The following is a 26142-nucleotide window of genomic DNA, read 5'->3' as shown; positions in this document are numbered from 1 at the left end:
ACGGCGGTTGTGTTGGCTCCGGCCTGACTTGAGGTGCCAGCACGTTAGGCGTCAGTAATCCCTCGTGCGTGTGCGTCACGTCCGGTGTGGAAGTATCGTGGGGTGTCTGTGTAGGGTTTGGAGTGCGTGGTGTCTCGTGGGTATATATATCAGTGGGTACGGGGTTAATAGTCACCATGGAGTGTTCAGGGTAGGGACCCGATTCTCCTGCGGGCGCCAGGTCGCGGATGGAAACCGTGTCCTCCCGCCCATCAGATAAAACCACGTAGGCATACTGGGGGTTTGCATGAAGTAAGTGAACCCTCTCGACCATCGGGGAGTATTTATTGCTCCTCGCATGTTTCCGGAGCAGCACTGGCCCCGGGGACGTCAGCCAAGTTGGTAAGGTGGTCCCGGTGGTCGACTTTCTGGGAAAAGAAAAGAGCCGCTCATGAGGGGTGGCATTGGTGGACGTGCATAACAGGGAGCGGATGGAGTAGATTGCCTCGGGAAGGACCTCTTGCCAGCAGGAGACCGGCAGTCCCTTTGACCTGAGGGCTAAGAGTGTGGCTTTCCACACTGTGCCATTCTCCTTCTCCACCTGTCCATTCCCCCGGGGATTATAGCTTGTGGTCCTACTAGTTGCAATTCCCCTAGCCAGTAGATATTGGTGCAGCTCGTCACTCATAAACGAGGACCCTCTGTCACTATGGATATAGCATGGGTATCCGAATAGAGTGAAGAGCTTGCGCAGAGCTTTTATAACTGACGTGGTAGTGGTATCGGAGCAGGGGATGGCGAAGGGAAACTGCGAGTACTCGTCGATTACGTTAAGAAAATACACATTGTGGTCGGTGGAGGGAAGGGGGCCCTTAAAGTCGACACTCAGTGGCTCAAAGGGGTGGGTTGGCCTTGATTAATTGTGCCTTTTCGGGTTGGTAGAAGTGAGGTTTGCACTCTGCGCAGACTTAGTAGTCCCTGGTCATCGTCCTGATCTCCTCAAGGGAGTAAGGCAGGTTCCGGGCTTTCACGAAGTGGAAAAGCCCCCGGGTGGCAAGGATCTGCATGCAGGGTGTATAGCCATTCGATCTGCGCGCTGGCGCACGTTCCCCGGGATAGGGCATCGGAGGGCTCATTGAGCTTCCCAGGCCTGTACATGATGTCATGGTTGTAGGTGGAGAGTTCGATTCTACACCACAGAATTTTATCATTTTTGATTTTGCCCGCTGTTGGTTGCTAAACATGAATGCGACTGAGCGCTGATCAGTCAGCAGGGTGAACTTTTTGCCGGCGAGATGGAGCCTCCAGTGCCTAATGGCTTCCACTATGGCCTGGGCCTCCCCGGAGTGCCGAATTTCAGGGCCTTGAAGAGTACAGGAGAAGAACGCCACTGGTCTTCCCGCCTGGTTAAGGATAGCAGCCAGCGCGAAGTTGGAGGCGCCACTCTCTACTTGGAAGGGAATGGCCTCGTCCACCGCATGCATTGCTGCTTTGGCAATGTCCCCTTTAATGCGGCTGAAGGCCGCATGGGCCTCGGCTGAGAGGGGAAATGTGATGGACTTGACTAGGGGCCGGGCCTTGTCTGCGTAATTAAGGACCCATTGGATGTAATATGAAAAGAAACCTAGACACCTTTTGAGGGCTCTGAGGGTGTTGGGAAGAGGGAGTTCCAACAGGGGGCACATATGGTCGGGGTCAGGGCCAATGACTCCATTCTCCACAACACACCCAAGGATAGCAAGTCAGGTGGTTCCGAACACATACATGTCCTTGTTATAGGTGAGGTTGAAAGCTTTGGCCGCTTGGAGAAATTTTCGGAGGTTGTTGTCGTGATCCTGCCGGTCGTGACCGCAGATGATGATGTTATCCAGATATGGGAACATGGCCTTCAGTTGGCACTGGTCCACCATCCGGTCCATTTCCCTCAGGAAGACAGATACACCATTCGTGACACCGAAGGGGACGCACAGGAAGTGATAAGGCTTGCCGTCCGCCCCGTAGGCGGTGTAAGAGCATTCCTCCTGGCAGATGGGGAGCTGATGGTAAGCGGATTTTAGGTCTATGGTCGAGTACACCTTGTACTGTGCTATCTGATTGACCATATCCATGATGCGGGGTAGAGGGTACGCGTCGAGCTGCATGAGCCTATTGATGGTCTGGCTATAGTCTCCTCCTTCCAAACAATGACCACCTGGGCCCTCCAAGGACTTGTTCTTGCCTCAATGACCCACTCCTTAAGCAGCCGCTGCACCTCCGACTTAATGAAGGCTCTGTCCCTGCGCTGTACCTCCTGATTTTAGTTGCCACAGGTTTACAGTCGGAGGTCAGGTTGGCAAACAGCGGTGGAGGAGGGATCCTGAGGGTGGAGAGGCCGCAAGTGGTGTCCGTAGTGCAGCTGTTGGCATAGTGTTGGGTGGGATGTGCGGGTCAGTGTGTGGGGGTGGTCAGTAGCGGGGAATGTGACGTATTCCTACAAAACTGAGGATTTCCGACAGTGATTGGTGGGAGGGGCCCATCATACTCCATTGTCACACTTTTCTGGTGGCTCTGGAAGTCGAGCCCCAATAGCACAGGGGCACACAGCTGAGGCATGACCAGTAATGTAAAGTCTCGATATTCTGTGCCCTGCACCACTAGTGTCGCTACACAACCCCCCCCCAGATGTCTGTTGAATGCAACCCGGAAGCCATGGTGACCCTCTGACTTACCGGCTGTATCGTGAGTCCGCAATGCTGCACCGTGTCCGGGTGGATAAAACTCTCCGTGCTGCCCGTGTCAAACAGGCAGCTTGTCCTGCGCCCCCCCACCAGAATGTCCATTATTGACCTTGCAAGTTGGTGGGGAGCGCTTTGGTCGAGGGTCACGGAAGCCAGAGTTGGGTCGCTGTCTTGGTCCTGCGCGGTGGGGTGCCCCATGAGCACCCATGGGTCGTAGGCGGTGCGAGGTGGTGCCGACCAAGGTGGCGGCGTGCAGGCAAGATAGTGACCCCCATGCCCCGCACGTGGCGCTGCTCATTCCCACTCGCGGTTTGGACTTACAGGCCTTGGCGAAGTGGCCCTTCTTTCCACAGCTGGAGCAGGTAGCTTCTCGGGCCGGGCATTTCCGGGGGTGCTTTTCGAGTCCGCAGAAGTAGCACTTTGCGGACTCGCGACTGGCAGCAGCCGCGGTCGATTTGCCGGCGGGTTATGGGGTCTGCAGCGTCCAAGAGGCCGTTGGGAGATCGCGTGCCTGGAGAGTGTCAGAGTTGTGCAGAGCTGCCTCTAGTGTGTCGGCCAGCTCAGTCACCGAACGTAAGGTAAGATCGGCGTGTTCCAGCAGCCGCTGACGCACATACACTGACCTGGTCCCCGTGACGAAGGCATCTCTTACAAGGAGCTCCGCATGCTGTTCGGCTGTCAGCCTCCGGCAATCGCAGGCCGGCACGAGTGTCTGTAGGGTCCGGATGAACTCAGCGCTCGACTCTCCGGGCCCCTGCTGCCGCATCACTAAGCGATGTCGCGCATAGACGGTATTTACCGGCCGCAGGTATTGTCTTCTGAGGGCGCTCATCGTGCCATCATAGCTCGGCTGGTCTCTAATCATTGAGTAGACCCGTAGACTGACCCTGGAGAGGAGAACTCTGTGCTTCGTGGCGGACTCAGTCACTTCAATCTCTTCCAGGTATGATTCGAAGCAGGTGTAGCCAGAGTTCGAAAGCATTTACGGCTTCAGGTGTTTGCGGGTCGAGGTCTAACTTGTCGTGTGTCAGGACGTGTTCCATGCCTTAAAATTACTGTTAATAAAATTGATGCACTATCAATTACTCCAAAAGACTGGAAGTAGAGTAAATACCGAAAGGTTTTAATTAACAGTAAAATGGATCCACGTCCATGCTGTATGTCTGTCCTGGACTGTGGGAGGAGCATTGACACAATCGCCTTTATTCAGGGGTCTGTGGGAGGAGCCACAGGAGCAGTCAGCAGAGGGGTGTGTCCAGGCATGTCCAGACAGGTAACCCAGTTACAACCTATATACATGGTTTACCACACAACCCCCATCAGCTCCATCATATGCGGGTGGCAGTCACACCCGCTGAGACATCTCAGTTCTCAACTCTGCCACAATCTCCTCTACCATTCCCTGGGGCGGGCTATCCGTAGTCACTTCACCGCAGGGGACCACTACTGAGGACTGTACCCTGCTGACTGAGGCCTCCCACGCCTCCAACGCATTCTCCTCCTCTCGTTCGTCACTGATCAGTTCAACAAATGAGGGAGGGGGACGTCTCTTACAAGACAGTCGGAAACCCCAAGCGATCAAGTCCTGGGACTGGGCACCCTTTCCTATCTGGTTCACTCTTAACTGATCCACCTCAGCTGCCTGAATAGCCATTCTACGCCACAAACAATTTAGTTGCCTTTCTAGCCAAAAGATGTAGGCCGGAAGCTTCTCCCCACTTCTCCTGACGCATGCTCTGAAATTCTGCCATCAGCTCCATTGGGCTTCCTGTCCTGCCAAATGCATTTTCCAATACTTTCATGCAATCGACAGCTTTAGCTATGGGGTACCGCAACCTGACGGCTCTCACGTCAGCAGCCCGCCCACTCAAGCTCTCAGCCAATCGCTGTTGCTTTACATCATCAGAGCACTGTCACTCATCTAACAACTAAGAGGGCTACTCCGTCCAAGTCTCATACTCCTCCTCCCCTTTAGGGGTGGGAGTTATTCCAGAGAATAGGCGGAGCCTACCATAGCTGGGACTTTGGACCTGGGCATTTTTCCATATATTCGCCAGAGAGGTAAGGGTGAATACCACCTCAGAGTTCTCACTCTTCCCTGGAGGGCGGGGACTAATTAGACATTCCAAATCCGAACATTCCTTCCCCTCACTCCTCAGAAACGATAGAACCCTGTCTTTGAAATCTCTGCCCCCAGCTACGAGAAACTCGACTTGTGATTCGGCCCGCCCCACTGCCGTTATGTCAGCGCTAGTCTGCATTAAATCGAGAGCTGCGCCCGCCACTATATCAAACCTCCGCCCCGCAATCGCAACTTTAAGAGTACCTAACAGGCGAATTAACAATTCATCAGGAGTACGAATATCTACCCCACTGGTTCAATGCTCAGGGTAATAACACAGCATCTAACAAAATGAATCCTAAACGATACCCCCACAAATGCAACCCTCAGGTTTGGCTAGTGGTTTAATCTAGGGGGAGGCAGCCCCCGGCCCGGCCAAACTTGAGAAATTTTGTTTGTGTTCCCCTGTTACAAATCAGTACCACGAAATAACAAACAGTACACAATATGCAATTAAACGATTGAGCTGTATAATTCTTAGTTTGACTATAGGGTTAGTAAAGAAACAAAACAGAAAAAGGACCGATTCTCATGAAACAATCTAATGCGCAACGTTGGAGCTCACTGTTTTCCCATCGGTTCGTTCTCTATCGATTCACCATTGACTCCCGACCCCATTCCAAGTTCACTCCTTCCTGTAGACTACAATTTCCCAGTTCTGGCGTCTTTTCTTTTCATCTTCTGCCGAACAAAAGCCCGCAAAACCTTCTCCAGGGCACACAAGAAAGAAAAACACGCCTCTCATTGGATGGCGCACATTCCAAAGGCCCTGCTATCACTAGTCAGAACCCAGACACTGCTGCTACAGAGAAACCATTACATTAGCAGTGAAACATTACAGAGCATTACCTATGGAAAGGAATAAAGAGCCAGTGTTCTGGGTGGAAATCTTTCAGTGGGACTGGAAAGGAAGGAGGAAGAAGCCAGAGGAGGGTGTGTGCTAGGGTTGGGGGTGGGGTGGAGTACAACTGGAAGTTGATTGGAAAAGGCAAGTGAGAGGGAAGGTAGGTGGGTGGGGTGGGGAAATAAAGGAAGCTGGGAGTTGATAGGCAGAAAAGATGAAGTGCTGAAGCAGAAGGAATCTGACAGGAGAGGAGGGTGGACGTGGGAGAAAGGGAAGGAGGAAGGGCACCAGAAGGAGGTGAGGAGCAGAGAAGAGGTGGGAGAGAGGCCGGAATGGGGAATGGAAAAAGAAAGAAGGGGGAGGGGGAGAAATTACTGGGAGTTAGAGAAAGAGTTAGAGGAATAGCAGTTTTTGAATAGGAAGGGTTAAACAGGGGCAGAGAAGTACTGATTGGGGTAGCAAAGGGAAAAACATGACTTCAGCTAGGTAATTTCAGCATCTATCACCAAGAATTAAACCACTGAGGCACACAACTGCCAGACAGGTCTTCATCAGGTGCTGACAGAAGTGACACCATTTTAAAGCCTCTTTTATTTTATTATCTGCAATATGCCCATTATAGATATCTCCGTTCATGACACTGACAATCAGTGGCCACAAAAGTTGAATATCCTGCTACAAATGATTTATCTCCTGGTCTCTCCAAAGCAATACTCTGGAATATTTTCCACTTGTCTGGAGGAGTGCATTCCCAGGAACATCCAGGAAGCTCCACAGCATCCAGAACAAAAGAGCCCATCTGATTGCTATCTCATCCTTCAATTTTAATCTGCATTCTTTTCATACCAGAGCATCATAGTGTCGTCAGCATCCATTCATCAGTTTCATCAACAGTGCCCCACAAACCCTCAGCCTCTACCACATTGCTAGACATGAGCGCCCAACCCACCCAAATTTTCAAGATCACCTCAAAGGCATGAGTCATCTTGACAACTTTTATTGTTCCTTCATCGCCTCTGGTCTAAATCATGGAACTTGGTGGCCCTCAATACTGTGGCATCACCTTCATCACTCCCCTTCTCAAGGACAATGGGAAATGGATATTAAATGTGGCCTTGCAAGTGATATGTTTAAATAAAAAAAGAAATTAATAGCAAAACACTCTGCTATTATTTTAACATCTAAGAAATGAAATCCTATTGCAGTAAAAGTTGGCTTCAACGTATGACAGATGATACTTTAAGATTCATTGTGCAGGCAAACTTAAGGTCAAATCATCATATGGCAGATAGTCTTTCACTAAATCATCACCAGCCTTGTGGGAGGCTTATTACATCTTTTCGGGCTGACGCACAGTGATGGTTTATTTTCAGCACCGGAGACGTTATGGTCAGTATCATGAGAACTTGGAGTTGTCCATGTGTTTGTCAAACAGCGTAACTGTGAATCTTTAATTTAAACTTCAAAATCAATAGTCATTACTAAAGCTACTAAATCTTGGTGAGACAGAGGTAGAATAATGTATGATTAAAAGCCTAAAAGTTCTGGTGCACAGCAACCATCAATGCTCAATGACTCAATGATTGCTCAGTGACTTCTGTTCAAAGTTCAAAGTTCAAAGTAAATTTATTATCAAGGTACATGTATGTCACCATATACAACCCTGAGATTCATTTTCTTGTGGGCATACTCAATAAATCTATAGGATAATAAAAATGTAAAGAGAATCAATGAAAATCTGCCCAACTTGGGTGTTCAACCAGAGTGTAGAAGACAGCAAACTATGCAAATACATAAAGATAGATAGAATAATAAATTGATGAGAAATAAATATTGAGAACATAAGATGAAGAGTCCTTAAAAGTGAGTCCATAGATTGTAGGAGCATTTCAATGATGGGGCAAGTGTAGTTGAGGGAAGTTATGCCCTTTGGTTCAACAGCCTGATAGTTGAGGGGTAATAACTCCTCCTGAACCTGATGAGTCCTGAGGCTCTTAAACCTTCTTCCTGATTGCAGCAGTGAGAAGAAAGCATGCTCTGGGAGCTGGGGGGTCGCTGATGATGGATGCTGCTTCCCTGCGACAGCGTTTCAGGTAGATGCGGTCAATGGCTAGGTGGGCTTTACCTGTGATGGACTGGGCCATATCGATTACCTTTTGTAGGATTTTCCATCCAAGAGCACTGGTGTTTCCATACCAAGCTGTGTTTCAGCCAGTCAATATACTCCCCACTAAATACCTATAGAAGTTTGTCAAAGTTCTAGATGTCATGCCAAATCTCCACAAAATCCAAAGGATGTAGAGGTGCTGGTTTGCTTTCTTCATATTTGCACTTACATGCTGGGATCAGGACAGGTACTCAGAAACAATAGCACCTAGGAACGTGAAGTTACTCAACTCCTCCACCTCTGATCTTCCGATGAGGACTGGTTCATGGACTTTCAGTTTCTTCCTCCTGCAGTGAATAATCAGCTCGTGCTGACACTGAGTGAGAGGTTGTTGCTGTGGCACCACTCAGTCAGATTTTCAGTCTCCCTCCTATAAGTTGACTCATCACCACCTTTTATTCGGCCTATGGCAGTGGCGCCATCAGCAAACTTCAGTATGGCACTGGAGTTGTGCTTAGTCTCACAGTCATAAGCGTAAAGTGAGCAGAGCAGGGGACTAAGCACGCAGCCTTGTGGTACAGCTGTGCTGATGGAGATTGTGGAGGAGATGAAGTTGAGAATTTGACCTTTCTGGGCTCTGCAAGTGAGGAAATCCAGGATCCAATTGCGCATAGAGGTGCTGATACCAAAGTCTTGGAGCTTATTGGTTTGTTTTGAGGGGATGATGGCGTGATGATATCAATAGGAGAAAAATGGTGTGCAGTGTCCACATTGCAGTTAGACAAAAGTGGATTAACTTCTGTCTGAGACCTAATGGCAGGATCAGCATAACCTGAAACACGTGTCCTTGGCATGAGCTGCAAATAAGATGATAATGCTCTAGATAGATATATTTGAGTCTAGCGCTCAGTTAATGTGTTGGATAAAGACCTTCTCTTGTGATGCAAAATTAAATAAATGCAGATTGTCATATAGAAGAAAGAAATAGGATCTTACCAAAAAAAGTCTGAAAGAGCTTGACCTGGTAGATGCTGAGAAGATGGGAATATGAAGAGAATAATCTTGGCATAGAGTGTCACCCATTTAACACTTAAATAAGGAAGACTTTCTCTTCCATGAGTGACTTGAATCTTTATTATTCTCAATTGCAGATTCATTGGGTATATTCAAGGCAAAGATGGACAGATGGTTAGATTATAGGAGAATTTAAGTATGTCGGGATCAGGCAGACACGCAATTAGAGCTGAAGTTAATCGTCAGGTCAGTCACACTCTTGTTTAATGACTAAGCAAGCTTTAGAGGACATATGTATCTCCTTCTCCTGCTCTTGTTTTTTATATCGTTATGTAATAATGAGCTCGCAGGAGTGAAGAAGGTAGGTTTGAGTTCAGCATTAGATACATCTCGGACTTCACATTTCAAATAAAGGGATGCATCCCTGGTGCTGTAGTGCTGAAAATGGGCCAAAGTGTCACCACAGATAGCAAAATAAAAGGACACACACAGACAGCTGCAATGGAAAGTAGCTTTACCGTAATCCCTTGCATTGTTCTGTCTGCTTGTGAGGCCACACTGGTAATTGTAGATCGCAACAGCATATTATGATAGTAATCGATCCATAAAAAGTTACACTGGGAGCTGTATATAGAAAATTACAACTGCCATTTTAGACTTACTGACGTTTCTTTTTTAACTCCTTTCTTGAAACCACTTTTTTGCTGATACTCGTTCTGATATTATTATGCAGTACTGCACCCAAGAGCTGAATTTTAATGTGCTGGAAGTGGTGGCAGTGGAGAATGCAGGTGTCATAGAGCTATCATTAACAAGCAACAGACTCGACATTCTCTGCAGCACATTTGCTCAGTGACGTTTGACTGGCTGCCAGGGTAAGAGGTGACATGTCATCATACTTCAAATGGTTCATACCTTTCCATTTTATTATCAGGGAATGTGTACAGAATACAACCTGATATTCTTACTCTTCACAGATATCCATAAAAAAAGGAAGAGAACCCCAAAAGAATAAACAACAGAAAAACATTAGAGCCCCTAAGTCTTTTCTCCCCCTCCTACACGCAAGCAGCCCATCAAGGCATCAACTTCCTCTCCTGCATCCCCACCTGTTTAAGTAGAAAGCGTCAGTGCCCACCACTCAGCAAGTAACAGCAAAGCCCCTAAAGTGAGACCACGATATGCATCAGCAAAAACCATCGTTAACCCGAAAGTGGGTGGAGCTAAGAGGGCGTCAAACAGCTGCTTCTTTAGGCTCATCTGTGGAAACAGCTAAAGTTCCTCTCTCTGATGTCTCATTTTGCCTTTTCAAGGTGGCTGGGGTTCTGTCGAAGCCCATGATCTACAATAGCGTTCTGAACACAATTTCAACCCACAATTCAAAGGGACATCACAAGCATGACATTTGATGGACCCTGGAGTTGAGTTCACAATACAAAGGAGTCATAAAAAGGACAAAAAAAATCAAGCAATTTCTGCCCAAGATTTAAAGATTTCCCATTGATGTGAAGAGGTCAACTGGCAACACAAAAAGATGTGACTGGAGGTCACTTCATAATGAGCAACAGGATAACAGCCTCTGCTCCAGTCTTCAGTGCTACAGGATTTAGTGGGTTTAAATTAGAGTAAACAAGGACAGTAGTATACTCATGTAATGACTCATTATCCTCTCCAATCCATTCTCGAAGCTACATGGCAATAGCCAGTAATTTAAACTGACAAATAAAACTGCTTTATAATCTGACCTAAATGGTTCAAAGCAGAATTTTTTACAATGACTTTCGCTACAGAGCCATAAAAATTTATACACACTAAAAACATCCCGCTGGAGAAACTCAGCACATTGAGTTTCTAACTCATGGAAGATTCCGCACTAGACTCTAAGACCCAGGCCTCAATACTGCCCTATGCAACTGGACCCTCAGTTTCCTCACTTGCAGACCCCAGTCAGTACAGATTGGCAAAAAAAATCCACTCCACAATCACCATCAGTACAGGTGCACCACAAGATGATGTGTTTAGCCCCTCGCTATACTCACTCTGTACCTATAATTGTGTGGCCAAGCACAGCTCCAATGCCTCATTGAAGTTTGCTGGTGACACTACTGTTGTAGGCTGAATCAAAGGTAGTGATGATTCGGCATATAGGCGGGAGGTTGAAAATCTGGTTGAGTAGTGTCACAGGAACAATCTCTTACTCAATGCCAGCTCAAAGAGCTGAAGGTTGACTACAGGAGGAAGAAGTGGAGGTCCACAAGACAGTTCTCATTACGGGATGTGGGGGTGTTGGAGAGGGTCAGTAACCCTAAATTTCTTGACATTACCATATCAGTAGTTCTGTCCTAGAACCAGCATATGTTTCACTATAAAGGCGGCACAACAGCATCCTTGATTAAATATGTTAATCATTACCTTCATCATTAAAGAAAAGGGAAACAAATTCTCTCCAAAGTAATCTGGGTGAGATTTAAAAGAGTCTTTTTATTTACAAAGAGGGTAGCGAGTTTCTGGAACTAGAAGCTAGAAGAAGTGGTCGAGGTAGGTACATTTGCAACATTTAAGAAGCACTTAGATGGGAGGAGAGGGTTATCGGCCGAACATGGCAACTGGCACTAGCAGGGAGGAGTGTTGGTGTTCAGCATGGATCAGGCGGACCTGTTACTGTGCTGTATTAGTCTATAACAATAACTAATCTTTCAGGTCAAGAATTCATGCAGCACCTCAACGATAAACACTGACCATCTCTCTGCCCATGTCGATGTTGTCTGATCTACCGAGTTCTCCAGAAATTATTTTGTGTTCCAGATTAAAGCATCGGTAACCACTTCTCCCTAAATGCATTTTACTTAAGCGCGAGGCTCCCACTCAGCAGACTACTGTTCCAGATCTGATCTAATTGGTTCCATTTGCCCAAGACTTGTTACTGAGCTACGATTCTCTCACACTGCAGGATCCTCTGTGAGATCTTCAATATTCTCCATCTCTGATTTTGTCAAGCCACTTTCACAGGCTTTCTGAGACCATGCCTGTTCCTCCAGTATAGGACAACCTCCTTCACTATGGCCTTGTGCAATCTATGGCGTGAGGTCTCTGATTCACCCTTATCTTCTGACTGTGGTTTCAGAATGATGTGAGCTTCATTCTTTTCATATTAATCACAATGATTTACACGTTGCTGTTTTTTACCTCTGGTTTCACTAACGTTCTTCAGGGGAGGAAATCTGCTGTCTTTAACTGGTCAGTCTGAGGTATATCTCTAGACCACATCATTTTGAACTTAAATTCCACCGTTTACACGTAGGTTTTAAAATCCCTGCTTCTAGATTACTAGTTCAATGACTGTACCCAAATCAATGGTATCAAATGCCATATTGCTGAATCAATCATATGGTGATGAATCAGCATATAGGAGAGAGATTGAAAATCTGTGAATGATGCCAAAACAACAACCTCTCACTCAACGTCAGTAAAACCAAAGAGCTGATTATTGACTACAGGAGAAGAAAACTGGAGGTCCATGATCCGATCGTCATCCCAGGTTCAAAGTTGGAGAGGGTCTGCAACTTTAAATTCCTCAGAGTTATCATTTCAGAGGCTCTGTCTGCGTCCAGCATGTAAGTGCTATTACAGACAAGGGATGACAGCAAATGTACTTCCCAAGAAGTTTGCAAAGATTTGGCATGCCATCTATAACTTTGACAAACTTCTATACATGCATGGTGGAGAGAATACTGGCTGGTTGCATCACAGCCTAGTACTGAAGCACCAATACCCTTGAACAGAAAAGACTACAAAAAGTATTGGATACATCCCATTTCATCACAGGTAAAGTCCTCCCCACCACTGAGCACAACTACAAGGAGCCCTGTCAAAGGAAAGCAGGACACCCTCCACCCAGTCTCTTCTCACTTCTGCCATCAGGAAGGAGGCACAGGAACCTTAGATGCCACACCACCAGAATCAGGCTCCCGAACCAGCGAGGATAGCTTCACTCACCTCAACACTGAACTGAGCCCACAACCTATGGACTCACTTCCAAGGACTATACAACTCATGCTCTCAATATTTATTTATTTAATCATGTTTTTTTGTATTTGCATAGATTGCCTACTTTTGCACATTGGTTGTCTGTCTTTGTGTGCAGTTTACAGTGAATGGCCATGAGAAACTGAATCTCAGGGTGGTGTATGGTGACATATATGTACTTTGTTCAATTTTAAAAATTACTTTGAAGCTTAAATTTTGATACCCTGGAAGATCAATTTTCCTGCAATAACCCTATAGTGCTTGATTATTCTTCAAATCCAAAAATCTCTTTAGTGTCTGTCTTGAACAAAATCCTCAACTGATTTTCCAGTCCACACTTCCCTGCATGAAAATGAATCACAAAGTAGTATTTGGTAACATATACATACTTGGATAATAAATTTACTTTGAACTTTGAAATACTAACTACCTTAAGTGGAGATGCCTCCTTTCATCTCAATGCTGAATGGAATACCCTTCATTTTAAGACCATAACCTTTGTTCTAAACATCACAGCAGAGGAAAGAATCATCATCCCTGCATCGACTGTGTCAGGGCACGTAAGAATTTTGCATACTTCAATTAAATCACCTCTTATATTTCTAAACTCTTGATCATACCCTCTCTACATAAGACCACAAAGGTTCATGATAGAGGGGTACAAGGTATACAAGATGATAGGAGGCATGAATTGAGTGAACAGCCAGAGACTTTTTCGCCCAGGGTGGAAATGGCTAACACAAAGAGGCAAAATTTTAAGCTGATCAGAGGAACGTATGGGGGGATGTCAGATGTATGATTTTTACACAAAGAATGGTGGGTGCCTGGGATGTTCGTAGAGGCAGATACATTTAAGAAAATCTTAGGCAGGCAACAGAAGATAGAAAAATGAAGGGCTATATAGGAGGGAAGGGTTAGATTGATCTTAGATTAGGTTAAAGAGCCAGCTCAAAATTGTGGGCTGAAGGGTCTGTACTGTTCTGTAATGTTCTCTGCTGTTTTAGCATTTTGGCACAGAGGAACATCTTTAACTGTAGGCTTCTGCTCAAGTCATACATCATCATGACTTGGAAACATTTTGCCAATTCTTCATTGACTCTAAGTCTAAATCCTGCGGCACTATGTGAGTACTTTCACAAGAAAACAGGCCAAGAAAAAAGCTCCTCAGCATCTTTCCAGGAGCAAGTTAGAACAGGCAATAAATGTTGGTCGAAGTGGCAGTACCAAGTAAAATTTAAAAGTACATTCTCATGTACTATCTCATAGGAGCCCTTTAAGTGGGCAAATACAGTATATGACATCCACTATCTCCCCCTGCCACCTTAACTACTCACCTAGTTATAGTCACATCAAATAAAGCTATAACAGATTTAGTAAAATGATTTGCCTTTCACAATTCCATGTTGACTTTGTCCAATCTAATTATTATTTTCTAACTGACCCCACTATACTTCATTAATCATTGGTTCCAGAATTTTTCCAGTACTAATGTTTAGCTAACGGGTCTGTACTTCAGTTTACTTTCTCAAACCTTTTTTGAATAGGTAGATTACAACTGGTTTTGTGAAAGACAAAGGGACAAGAACCACAATATTGATGTTAAGGATACTATCAGAATGAGCTATTCAAGTGCAAAAAGATTTGTTTCTTTGTTTTATCAACTACACAAAAACATTTGATAAAGTGAAGCACAATAAGTTATTTGAAAATATTACAGAAAACTCTAGATCTAGATTCGAAAGAGCTCTGCCTAATCAGAAATCTGTACTGGGAGCAAACTGCCGCTGTAAGAATAGATGGAGAAGTGAGTCAGTTCATGAAAATCAAGAGAGGTGTTAGACAAGGGTGTGTTTTCTCCCCTGATCTATTTAATGTGTACAGTGAAACAATATTACAAAAAAAAAGAGACATCTTGGGAATCAAAGTTGGTGGCGAAAACATCAGTAATTTCAGATATGCAGATGACACTGTTAATTGCAAGTATGGAGGAAGAACTACAAACTTAATTGATATAGTTGTTGAAGAAAGTGCAAAAATGGGTCTATCTATCAATTGCAATAAGACAGGATGTATGGTGTTATCTAAAAAGAAGGAGAATCCTGTCTGCAGGCTGAGAATAAATGGGAAAGACAAAACAAGTACAGAACTTTTGCTACTTAGGAAGCTGGGTGACAACAGATGGCAGGTGCGACATGGACATCAAAAGAAGAATAGGGATGGCAAAAGACACCTTTATGAGAATGAGGAGTATACTGACCAATACTAAACTAAGCATGACAACCCGCCTCAGAGTACTGAAATGTTACGTTTATCCAGTTATGTTACATGGCTCAGACTGTTGGACAATATCTGGTAACATGAGGAAAGGAATTGAAGCAGCAGAGATGTGGTTTTTGAGGAGGATGCAAAGTATCATGGATAAACGAATATCTAATGAGGATGTCATGAACACAGTAAACACAAAAAGAGAAATAATGTATGAGATCATGAAAAAGCAATGTAACTTCATTGGATATGTGATTAGGAAAGACGAGTTAGAATCCCCCACATGAGTCATCCATTATCGGCCCCCAACCAACACACATTCCACTCTCCCCTCCTACCCCTCCTCACAGTCCCCCACCCTGCTCTCATGACTATACCCCTTCCCCACATGAAAGCACCACGGTGGGCTTCACAGCTGAACAGGTGAGAAGACAGCTGAAACGTCTCAACCCAAGCAAGGCTGCAGGACCGGATGGTGTCAGTACCAGGGTGCTCAAAGCCTGTGCCCCTCAGCTATGTGGAGTACCTCACCATGTCCTCAACCTGAGCTTGAGTCTCCAGAGGGTTCCTGTACTGAGGAAGACATCCTGCTTTGTCCCTATGCCGAAGACGCCATGCCCCAGCGGCCTCAATGACTACAGACCGGTGGCGTTGACCTCCCACATCATGAAGACCCTGGAGAGACTTGTTCTGGAGCTGCTCTGGCCTATGGTCAGGCCACACTTAGATCCCCTCCAGTTCACCTACCAGCCCCGACTATGAGTTGAGGATGCCATCGTCTACCTGCTGAACCGCATCTACGCCCATTTGGACAAGCCAGCGAGCACTGTGAGGGTCATGTTTTTTGACTTCTCCAGTGCGTTCAACACCATCCACCCTGCTCTCCTGGGGGAGAAGCTGACAGCGATGCAGGTGGATGCTTTCCTGGTGTCATGGATTCTTGATTACCTGGCTGGCAGACCACAGTATGTGTGCTTGCAGCACTGTGTGTCCGACAGAGTGATCAGCAGCACTGGGGCTCCACAGGGGACTGCCTTGTCTCCCTTTCTCTTTACCGTTTACACCTCAGACTTCAACTACTGCACAGAATCTTGTCATCTTCAGAAGTTTTCTGATGACTCTGCCATAGTTGGATGCATCAGCAAGGGAGATGAGGCTGAGTACAGGGCTTACGGTAGGAAACTTTGTCACATGGTGTGAGCAGAATTATCTGCAGCTTAATGTGGAAAAGACTAAGGAGCTGGTGGTAGACCTGAGGAGAGCTAAGGCACCGGTGACCCCTGTTTCCATCCAGGGGGTCAGTGTGGACATGGTGGAGGATTACAAATACCTGGGGATACGAATTGACATTAAACTGGACTGGTCAAAGAACACTGAGGCTGTCTACAAGAAGGGTCAGAGGCGTCTCTATTTCCTGAGGAGACTGAGGTCCTTTAACATCTGTCGGACGATGCTGAGAATATTCTACGAGTCTGTGGTGGCCAGTGCAATCATATTTGCTGTTGTGTGCTGGGGCAGCAGGCTGAGGGTAGCAGACACCAACAGAATCAACAAACTCATTCATAAGGCCGGTGATGTTGTGGGGATGGAACTGGACTCTCTCATGGTGGTGTCTGAAAAGGGGATACTGTCCAAGTTGCATGCCATCTTGGACAATGTCTCCCATCCACTACATAACGGGCTGGTTGGGCACAGGAATACATTCAGCCAGAGACTCATTCCACCGAGATGCAACACAGAGCGTCATAGGAAGGCATTCCTGCCTGCGGCCATCAAACTTTACAACTCCTCCCTTGGAGGGTCAGACACCCTGAGCCAATAAGCTGGTCCTGGACTTATTCCTGGCATAATTTACATATTACTATTTAATTATTTATGGTTTATTATTTTTTAATTACTTATGGTGCAACTGTAACAAAAACCAATTTCCCTCGGGATCAATAAAGTATGACTATGACCATGAATATGACTATGAATGCACGGTAATTATGGGAAAGATTGAAGGGAAGAAAGCAAGAGGAAGACAAAGACAAATGATGATGGAGACAGCAGCCAGAGAACTGGAAATGAATACCAATGAATTGATCCACTTGACCCGAAACAGGAGTGTGTGGGCCATGGCAGTCAAAGCTCAAACTGGGCACAGCACCTAGTAATGATGATGATGAGATTACATTCAGTCCCTTCTAATTTGTGTGAACTGTTGTAGAATCCATGGAATTTTGAAGAAGACAACCAGGGCATCCTTAGCCACTCAGTGCAGATGGTCAGGTCTAGGGGATTTATGACCTTGCAGTCCTATTAATTACTCCAAGTTTTTTTACGAATTGTTTTCTGCTCCTCCTTCACTCCAAGTGTGTTAGCTTTTATTATTTCTGAAAGATTTTTTGTCTTCTTCCATGAAGGCAGAAACAAAAAGTTTTTTAATTTTCTCTGCCATCTCATTATTTCCCATTATATTTTCTCCAGTCTCAACCTATGTTAATCACATTAAATTTCGTTAAACATTTCCTTTGTACCTAACTTTAGTGTCTTATAATCTGTTTTTATGTCTCATATTAAATTGATCTCATATAATTACTTTTCCTTTCCTTTATGCTTCGAGTATCTACATTATAAATCTTCTTCTTTTAATCTATTCCTAACTTTAACAAATTGCATTTTTTCTGCTTGATTCCTTCTGCATTCAGTGGAGAGTATATTGACTGGCCGCATCATAGTCTGGTATGGAAACATCAATGCCTTTGAGCAGTAAATCCTACAAACGGTAATGGCATCGGCCAAGTACATGACAGGTAAAACCCTCCCAACTACACAAAATGCTGTTGCAAGAAAGCAACATCCATCAGTAGGGAACCCTCCACCCAGGCCATACTCTCTTCACACTGCTGCCATCAGGAAGAAGGTGCAGGAACTTCAAGACACACACTACCTGGTTCAGCAACAGTTATTACTACTTAACCATCAGGCTCTCGAGCCAGTGGTGATAACTTTACTGAACTTCACTTGCTCCTTTACTGAAATGTTCCCACAATCTATGAACTTACTTTCAAAATATCTTCATCTCATGTTCTCAATATTTATTATTTATTTATTATGATTATTACTATTATTGTTTTTCTGTTTTTTTCTCAGCTCAAGCTGGTAAAACCTGAGGTGTGGGTATAGCCAAGCCTACTCGTTTCTCAATTGCTAGGAACTGAGGAAACAGAGAGTCTGCAGAGAGACTTGGATAGATTGGAAGAATGGGCAAGGGAGTGGCAAATGAAATACAATGTTGGAAAGTGTATGGTTATGCACTTTGGCAGAAGAAATAAATGGGCAGACTATTATTTAAATGGGGAGAGAATTCAAAGTTCTGAGATGCAACGGGACTTGGGAGTCCTTGTACAGGATACCCTTAAGGTTAACATCCAGGTTGAGTCAGTGGTGAAGAAGGCGAATGCAATGTTGGCATTCATTTCTAGAGGAATAGAGTATAGGAGCAGGGATGTGATGTTGTGGCTCTATAAGGCGCTGGTGAGACCTCACTTGGAGTACTGTGGGTAGTTTTGGTCTCCTTATTTAAGAAAGGATGTGCCAACGTTGGAGAGGGTACAGAGAAGATTCACTAGAATGATTCCGGGAATGAGAGGGTTAACATATGAGGAACGTTTGTCCGCTCTTGGACTGTATTCTTTGGGGTTTAGCAGAATGAGGGGAGACCTCACAGAAACATTTCGAATGTTGAAAGGCATGGACATAGTGGATGTGGCAAAGTTGTTTCCCATGATGGGGGAGCCTAGTATGAGAGGGCATGACTTAAGGATTGAAGGACGCCCATTCAGAACAGAAATGCGAAGAAATTTTTTTAGTCAGAGGGTGGTGAATCTATGGAATTTGTTGCCACGGGCAGCAGTGGAGGCCAAGTCATTGGGTGTATTTAAGGCAGAGATTGTTAAGTATCTGAGTAGCCAGGGCATCAAAGGTTATGGTGAGAAGGTGGGAGAGTGGGACTAAATGGGAGAATGGACCAGCTCATGATAAAATGGCAGAGCAGGCTCGAAGGGGCGAATGGCCTACTTCTGCTCCTTTGTCTTATGGTCTTATTCCAGTGGTGTTTAGTATTGTGACTTTTGGTATTAATATTATTGTTCTTATTTCTCTTTTTTCTGTATTTGTGCAGTTTATTGTCTTTTGCACAGTGATTGTACACCCAGTTAATGCAGTCTGTCATTGATTCTATTGTGGCTATTGGATTTATTGAGTATGCTGCAAAAGAAAATAAATCTCAAGGTTGTATATGGTGACATATATGTACTTTGATAATAAGTTTACATTGAAGTTTGAACTTTGACCAATATAAAGAATATTTTGCTGAAATTTATTTGATTACCAGAAGATGGCGATCCTGTAGTTTACTAAGGATACTCACATGTTGTCCTTTCTTAAATAATAGGATTGCAACATGGCTTTCTGGAAAAGTAATTCTGAGAACTAAATTCTCATTTGAAGGTCTGTCAGATCAAGTTTCAAACTTATAAAAGCTCAGTTCCCTATAGTGAACAAGCATCTTTCACTTCCAGCAGACCATCAAAGGGAACAGTGCATGTTTGAGATAGAAATCCTAACACCTTCCCTCCTGCCCTGACCTGCATAAGTGTGCCACCTATTGGCCGATACCAAGACACTCTCTCCAACAGCCTATAGCAGTGTATTGTCCTTTTCTACTTGATTTAAGAGACATAATGTGTTTTGAAATATTTTGGGTCAGAATACCCTTTATGAGAGGATGTCCCTCATGCAGAGGATTGCAAATCATTATTTACTCAAACATATCTAACGAAAGTAGGAACAGGAACAGGCCATCCAGCCCTTCAAACCAGTAAATAACAACATTGTTATTAAAGCCTCTATTATGGAAATGTTTCCTTTAAATGAATAAATTTTGCTACATGGTCATAGGATACAGATTCACACCAATAGTCCCTGGCATTGTGAGCTGATTGTTTTAATCCTGCCAATGGAATCGGTCAACAATTCTGTAAGCAGGAGAAAGACAAGATAGTGCCGGAGATTGGCAATCCTTTGCATACAGCTCTGGACAAAGTTGTGTGAGAATATGGTCTGAAATGACTAGATAAAAATGTTAGCACAGAGATAAAAAATGTGAGCAAATACAATTACAGATGCACAAAGCACAGAATAACTTTCTCCTGGAAAAATATTGAATCTAAGCGCTACTGTAAGAAAATATTGTACAAAAAGACTAAACTAATAAAAATCAAAAAAAAATTCAGTCTTCAAGGAATATAGTGAGGGACAGAATAACCAAAAGTCAATGATATAAATTAAAATACTGAGGGTTTATCTAAGCATATAATTAACAGAATGGCAGGGATGGTGCCAGCAGAAAATGAAGAATGGATTCTGTTAAAGGAAGACAAATCTATCTCAGTAGATTTTTCATTCCTTTTTCCCTATAGTAGGCAGTGGTTAACATTCTTTTTGAATTATTACAATGCTTGTGGCTTGTGGCAGAGTTATTTCTACAAATCTGGTAAATAGGAAGTCCAGTACTGGACACATGTTATCCATTTTTTAAAAATAGCAGAGAATAAGAACATCAGTGCTTCACAAAATGTCATAGAAGAGCCGATGTCAATAAGTTCATAGCAAATCAACTAACATTTTATCAACGCAAGTGCCACGCAATGACAATCTTCCACATGAGAGTCCAGCCATCTATTCATAATGTTCAATGTTTTTACCATTGCATTGATTTTTGGAATTGGGGCATAGCTTGCAAGGCCAGAATTAATTGCTCATCCCAGCTGTCTTTCCTGAGCCAGTACTTCTACTGAAAGTACTCCCACAGTCCTGCTGTGTCTAAGTTTCATAATTTAGACTCAATGAAAGTCAATTTCAATACATTTCCACCTCAGGGCAGTGTATGAGCTGGAGGAGAGCCTGCAGGCACCAATCTTGCTGTTGTTCCTCTTCATGGTGGTGGCTAAGAATTTAAGAAGTCATATTGAAATAGTTGAATTGCCGTGCATTTTACAGATTGTATACTGAGTAGAGGCAGAGGAAGTTCTGGGCTGTAGGTTAAACGCCAATCGAGAATATGGCTTTGTCCTGGATGTTGGTGTGATAATGTGAGTCATCATTGATCAGATGTTTACCAGCCACATAAATGATGCAACTGCAAGAGCAGTGATTGGATATTCCATGATGACAGACTCACCTTGTGGCTCTCCAAAGCCTCTCCACCATTTGCAAGGGATATCAAAAGTCACTGAAATACCTGAATGAGTGACGTTTCTGAACTACACAAATCGCACCATGGCCTTGTAATACATTTGCATTTCTTCAGTGTCATTGGGTTTAAATTATAAAACTTAGACCCGAAGTGGCTCAAGGACAGCAATAGATGCTGGTTTCCCCCAGTCTCATAAATAATACAATAATCCGTTCTATCAATGTTGTGAGAACTCAGGATGGAAAGCCGACAGAATGCCCCTTTCATATTAATATTAACTTTTCTGAGAGAAATCAGACAGCTAATCCCCTTTAAGTACACAAGTTATGGCCTGACTCCAGTAAGCAGCTGGTTTAATACTCATTACCTCGAATGAGGGAAGATTAAATCCAGTTGTGCAAACTTAGAATCAACAATTGGTAAGTATTTAGAAGTGAACAAGGTTTTATTTATTTTAAGTAAAATATGGAGAGCACGTATTGCAACGTTTCAACACATTTGACCTCGAATTGAATTGGGAAAGGCTATTTATATAATCAGCTTTTAGAAAGTGCCCAATAAAGTCCGAAATGCATGAAGAAAATCAAAGTGCGTGATATACGAGGAGTTATAACAGTATGGATAGAAAATTGATGGTCAGGAAATGAAGGGTTAAATAAGTGGTGTTCAGACTGGTGATGTTGGGGTCAGATCCAAGTTTGTTCTTTGTATACACAAGTGTTTTAGATTTATGCATGAGAAACCTGATCCCAGTTATCTAATGAGATTGAATTCGGTGAATTGGCAAGGAATATGACAAGGTGGTTACCATTAGGAATGAGAAGAGACATTGGAAGCTCCGGTTTAAATGTAGAACATTATATGAAAGAGATCACTGTATTTTTTTTACAGCGCAAGTTAAATACTTAATGCAAGAGGAAATTAAGATGATGTTTACATAGTAAAACAACCCCATGCACATCAACTGAAACTGAAAGTGTAGCTCTTGAAAGAAGACTGACTCATACGCACGGTGTATGGGGTGCAATCACACCCATCCTTCTCCATCCTTCTGCATTCATTCTCTCTTCCTCCAAATGCTTCACAGATTACTGAGATAAAGAAAGGAGTTAGCAATGATGCTACGCTGAAAGGCATTTACCATGCTAATACCTATAACATTAAATGAACTGAGGAATTGCAGAATTCATAATAAGACATCTAATTATTGTTAATAATTCTACCAGGAAGTGTTAAAGCAGTGTTCAACATGGGAGAATCATCTGAACACAAAGATTACAACATTGTGAAACTTTAAGATGGCTGTGCATTTTACCAACCTGATGCTTCAACAACCTGTGTTTGCTAGCCCATGTCTGCTAGGATTGAGTGCATCACCACTGCTGAATTGGCTCTCCTATGCTAGCAGTTACCAACTATCTCAATTGTTCCATGAGGAAAACTACTATTCCACCTCCAACAAACCTTTCAAAGTCCAGAGTTCTCTTCTATGGAAGAACTTAGTGAAAGAGTAACTAACACTGTTTCCTATTATGCTGTATTTCCTGGCTTTATCAGAAAGCCTCTATAAATAAATGTTTACATGGTCTGCACAAAAGCATAATTCATTCCAGTAACAGGAAATGTTTGGCTAGACTGTGCACAAAGGCAACAGAATGTGACCTATATTATGTAGCTGTAGCTGTGTGCAACTAATGCACTCTGTACCAAATCCAAGCAAAATTGCAATGGGAATATTACTGCCATAAATTGAGATCATTGAACAAAACCCAATCTTTTTCTAAGTTATCACAGTAGAACTGAAGTCTAAAAGCATTACTCGCATGAGATTTTCTACAAATATCTCTTTTTAACACTACCAATTATATTTCTTGCTAAATGCATTCATCACACAAACTTAATTCCAATACGGATTGTCATCTGAGTTTGCTACTTGTTTTAAGTAGATACAGTAACATTTTATAATCGAAAATATTTTGGCACAGTGTGTTTGCTTAAATCAAATTAGTCATGAAGCTTGAAAATAAAGAAAACCCTTTTGCTCTTTAACATGTGATCAAACCATTTTTTTTATCTGATTGATCTTTTGTTATGCCTGATCTTCAGAATAAATTCTCTTGTACATGCATGCTACTATTTGTGATTCTACAGCTTTCAAACATTCTGAACACAAGCATTTTTAATGTACTAGGGAAGGAAGATGATTTGTTTCTCGGAATGGAAACCAGTGACTAGCAGTGTGCTGCAAAGTTTAATGTTGGGACCCTTGTTATTTATATTAGTGGTTTGGCCGTGAGTACATCAGGCTTGATCAGTACATTTGCAGGTGACACAAAATTAGGAGATGGTGATAATAAAGAAGATTATCATAGATAACAAGGGGATTTTGATCAGCTGGGGGAAGTGGGCCAAGGAATGGCAAATGGATTTCAACACAGCTTAAGTATGAGCTGATGCACATTGGAAAGTCAAACCAGTGAATGACTGTACTATGAGTGGAAGGGTACTGGGGATTGTAAGAGAACAGAAGGACCTAGGAGTACAAGTGCATAGTTTGTTAAAGTAGATATGGGAGTGGAACAGGTATGTAGCAAGCTGGCTTTCATCAGTCAGAACATTGAGTATATGAGCTAGGACATTATGGACTAGTGTATAAATCATTGATGAGGTTGCACTTGAAGTACAGTGTACAGTTTTAGTTGCTCTGCTATAGGAAAGATGTGGTAAAATGGAAAGAGAGCAGAAAAGATTTATTAGGATGTTGTTAGGACTAGAAGGCCTGAGTCATAGGGAGATGTTGGACAGGCTATGTCTTTATTCCTTGTGGTGCAGGATAATGAGGGCTGACAGATACGTTTAAAGTTTTGAGAGGGATAGATAAGTTGGATGGTAACAGTCTTTTCCCCAAGGTAGGGAGTGCAAAACTATGGATATAGATTTAGGGAGGTCGGGGAGGGGGGGAGATTTAATGGGGATTGGAGTAGCAACTATTTCATGCAGAGATTGGTGAGCAGATGGAATGAACTGCCAGAGGAGGTGGTTGCGGTAGGTACAATAGTATCACATAAGAAACACTTGGACGGGTACATGAAGGGGAGGGGCTTAGAGGGATATGACCTCAGTGCAGACATTGGGACTATCTGGATAGGCACCATCGTTGTCATGGATACATTGGGCTGAAGGTCCTGCATCTGTGCTGTATGTGCGTGATCACTCTAACTTTAGAACATTCAACACAGAACAGTACAGGCCTTTTGATCCATGAAGTCAATCTGTGATCAACCTAACCCTTCCTTTCTATGTAACTCATAATACTCCATTTTTCTTTCATCTATGTACCTATATAAGAAACTCTTAAATGTTCCTAATGTATCAGCCTCTACCACCAACCCCAGTAGTGCATTCCAGACACTTTCCACTCACTGTATAAAATACTTACCTCTGACAACTCCCCCAAACTTCCGTCCACACACCTTAAAAGGATATCTCTGCTATTACCCACTCTTGCCCAGGGAAAATGGCAATGGCAGTCCACTCTACCAATGTCTCTTATAAACTTATATACCACTATCAAGTCAGTTCTCATCCTTCTTCAATCCAAAGAGAAAAGCTGTAGCTCACTCTATCTATCATCATAACACATGTTCTTTAATCAAAGTGACATCCTGGTAGATCTCCTCTACACCTGTTCTAAAGCTTCCACATCTTTCCTATAATGAGGCAACCAGATCTGAACACAATACTCCAAGTGTGGTCTAACCAGAGTTTTTTATAGAGCTGCAAAATTAATTTGCAGCTCTTGAACTCAGTCCCCTGTCTGAAGAAGTTTAACACACCATATGCCTTTTTTAACTATCTTCCATCTTGCCAAACAGCTTTGAAGTAATCTATGGACTTGGACCCAAGGATCCCTCTGTTCCTCCTTTATAGGCATCCGTTAGTCTCTTGAGACCATGGATTTGCGTCTTGGAAGGTTTCCAGGGCGCAGGTCTAAGCAAAGTTGTATGGAAGACCAGCAGTTTCCCATGCTGCAAGTCTCCTCTCTCCACGTCACCGATGTTATCCAAGGGAAGGGCATTAGGACCCATACAGCTTGGCACCAGTGTCGTTGCAGAGCAATGTGTGGTTAAGTGCCTTGCTCAAGGACACACACGCTGCCTCAGCCAAGGCTCGAACTAGCAACCTTCAAATCACTAGACGAACGCCTTCACCACTTGGCCTCGTGATACTCTGTTCCTCCACCGCTTGCCATTAGCCCTATACTCTGTCTTCAAATTTGAACTCCCAAAGTGTGTCATTTCACATTTTCCTGGATTGAACACCATCTGCCACTTCTCAGCCCAACTCTGTATTCTGTCTATGTCCCATTGTAGTGTGCAATAACATTCTCTGCTACCTACAACACCATCAAATTATGTGTCAACTGCAAATTTACTTAATCACCCTTTCACTTCCTTATCCAAGTCATTGAAATCACAAAGAGCAGACAGTACCAGTCCCTGCAGAACACCACTGTTGTAGCGTGGATGAAATCACCGGGGAGACAGAGTCACTGGTAGATACAAAGCAGCTTCTTTATTCGACACAACAAGGTACAGCAGGCATCTACGAACGGAGACACTTTCAGTAGAAAGGTCTGCTAGCCCAATGTGGGCTCAATATTTATATGCTAAACACAAAGGCAATCGCTACTTAAAAGGTTATGGACAATGCATAGACAATGCTTCCTTTTGAAGCTACATACAAAACATCACACCTTCTGACTTCATCCTTTCCTTCCGACGCCAACATGTCTGAGTTGGTATCCAGAGCCTTCAGGAATGCAAT

General features: G+C 43.7%; 1 protein-coding gene across 2 annotated transcripts in view; it reads right to left on the bottom strand.

The window, feature by feature from the left end:
* Nucleotides 1-22726, bottom strand: part of LOC140209927 (troponin I, slow skeletal muscle-like) — a 107859-nt gene extending 85133 nt beyond the window's left edge. The window contains exon 1 of one of the 2 annotated variants that reach the window (XM_072278598.1): nt 22635-22726. The gene's annotated coding sequence lies outside the window, so the exon portion shown is untranslated. The remainder of the gene's footprint in view (nt 1-22634) is intronic. The other variant, XM_072278599.1, reaches the window with a different exon arrangement.
* Nucleotides 22727-26142: the final 3416 nt, after the last annotated feature.

Source organism: Mobula birostris, chromosome 14 (assembly GCF_030028105.1).
Source record: "Mobula birostris isolate sMobBir1 chromosome 14, sMobBir1.hap1, whole genome shotgun sequence".
Classification (NCBI taxonomy): Eukaryota; Metazoa; Chordata; class Chondrichthyes; order Myliobatiformes; family Myliobatidae; genus Mobula; species Mobula birostris.
This window is presented reverse-complemented; position numbering and strand designations above follow the sequence as displayed.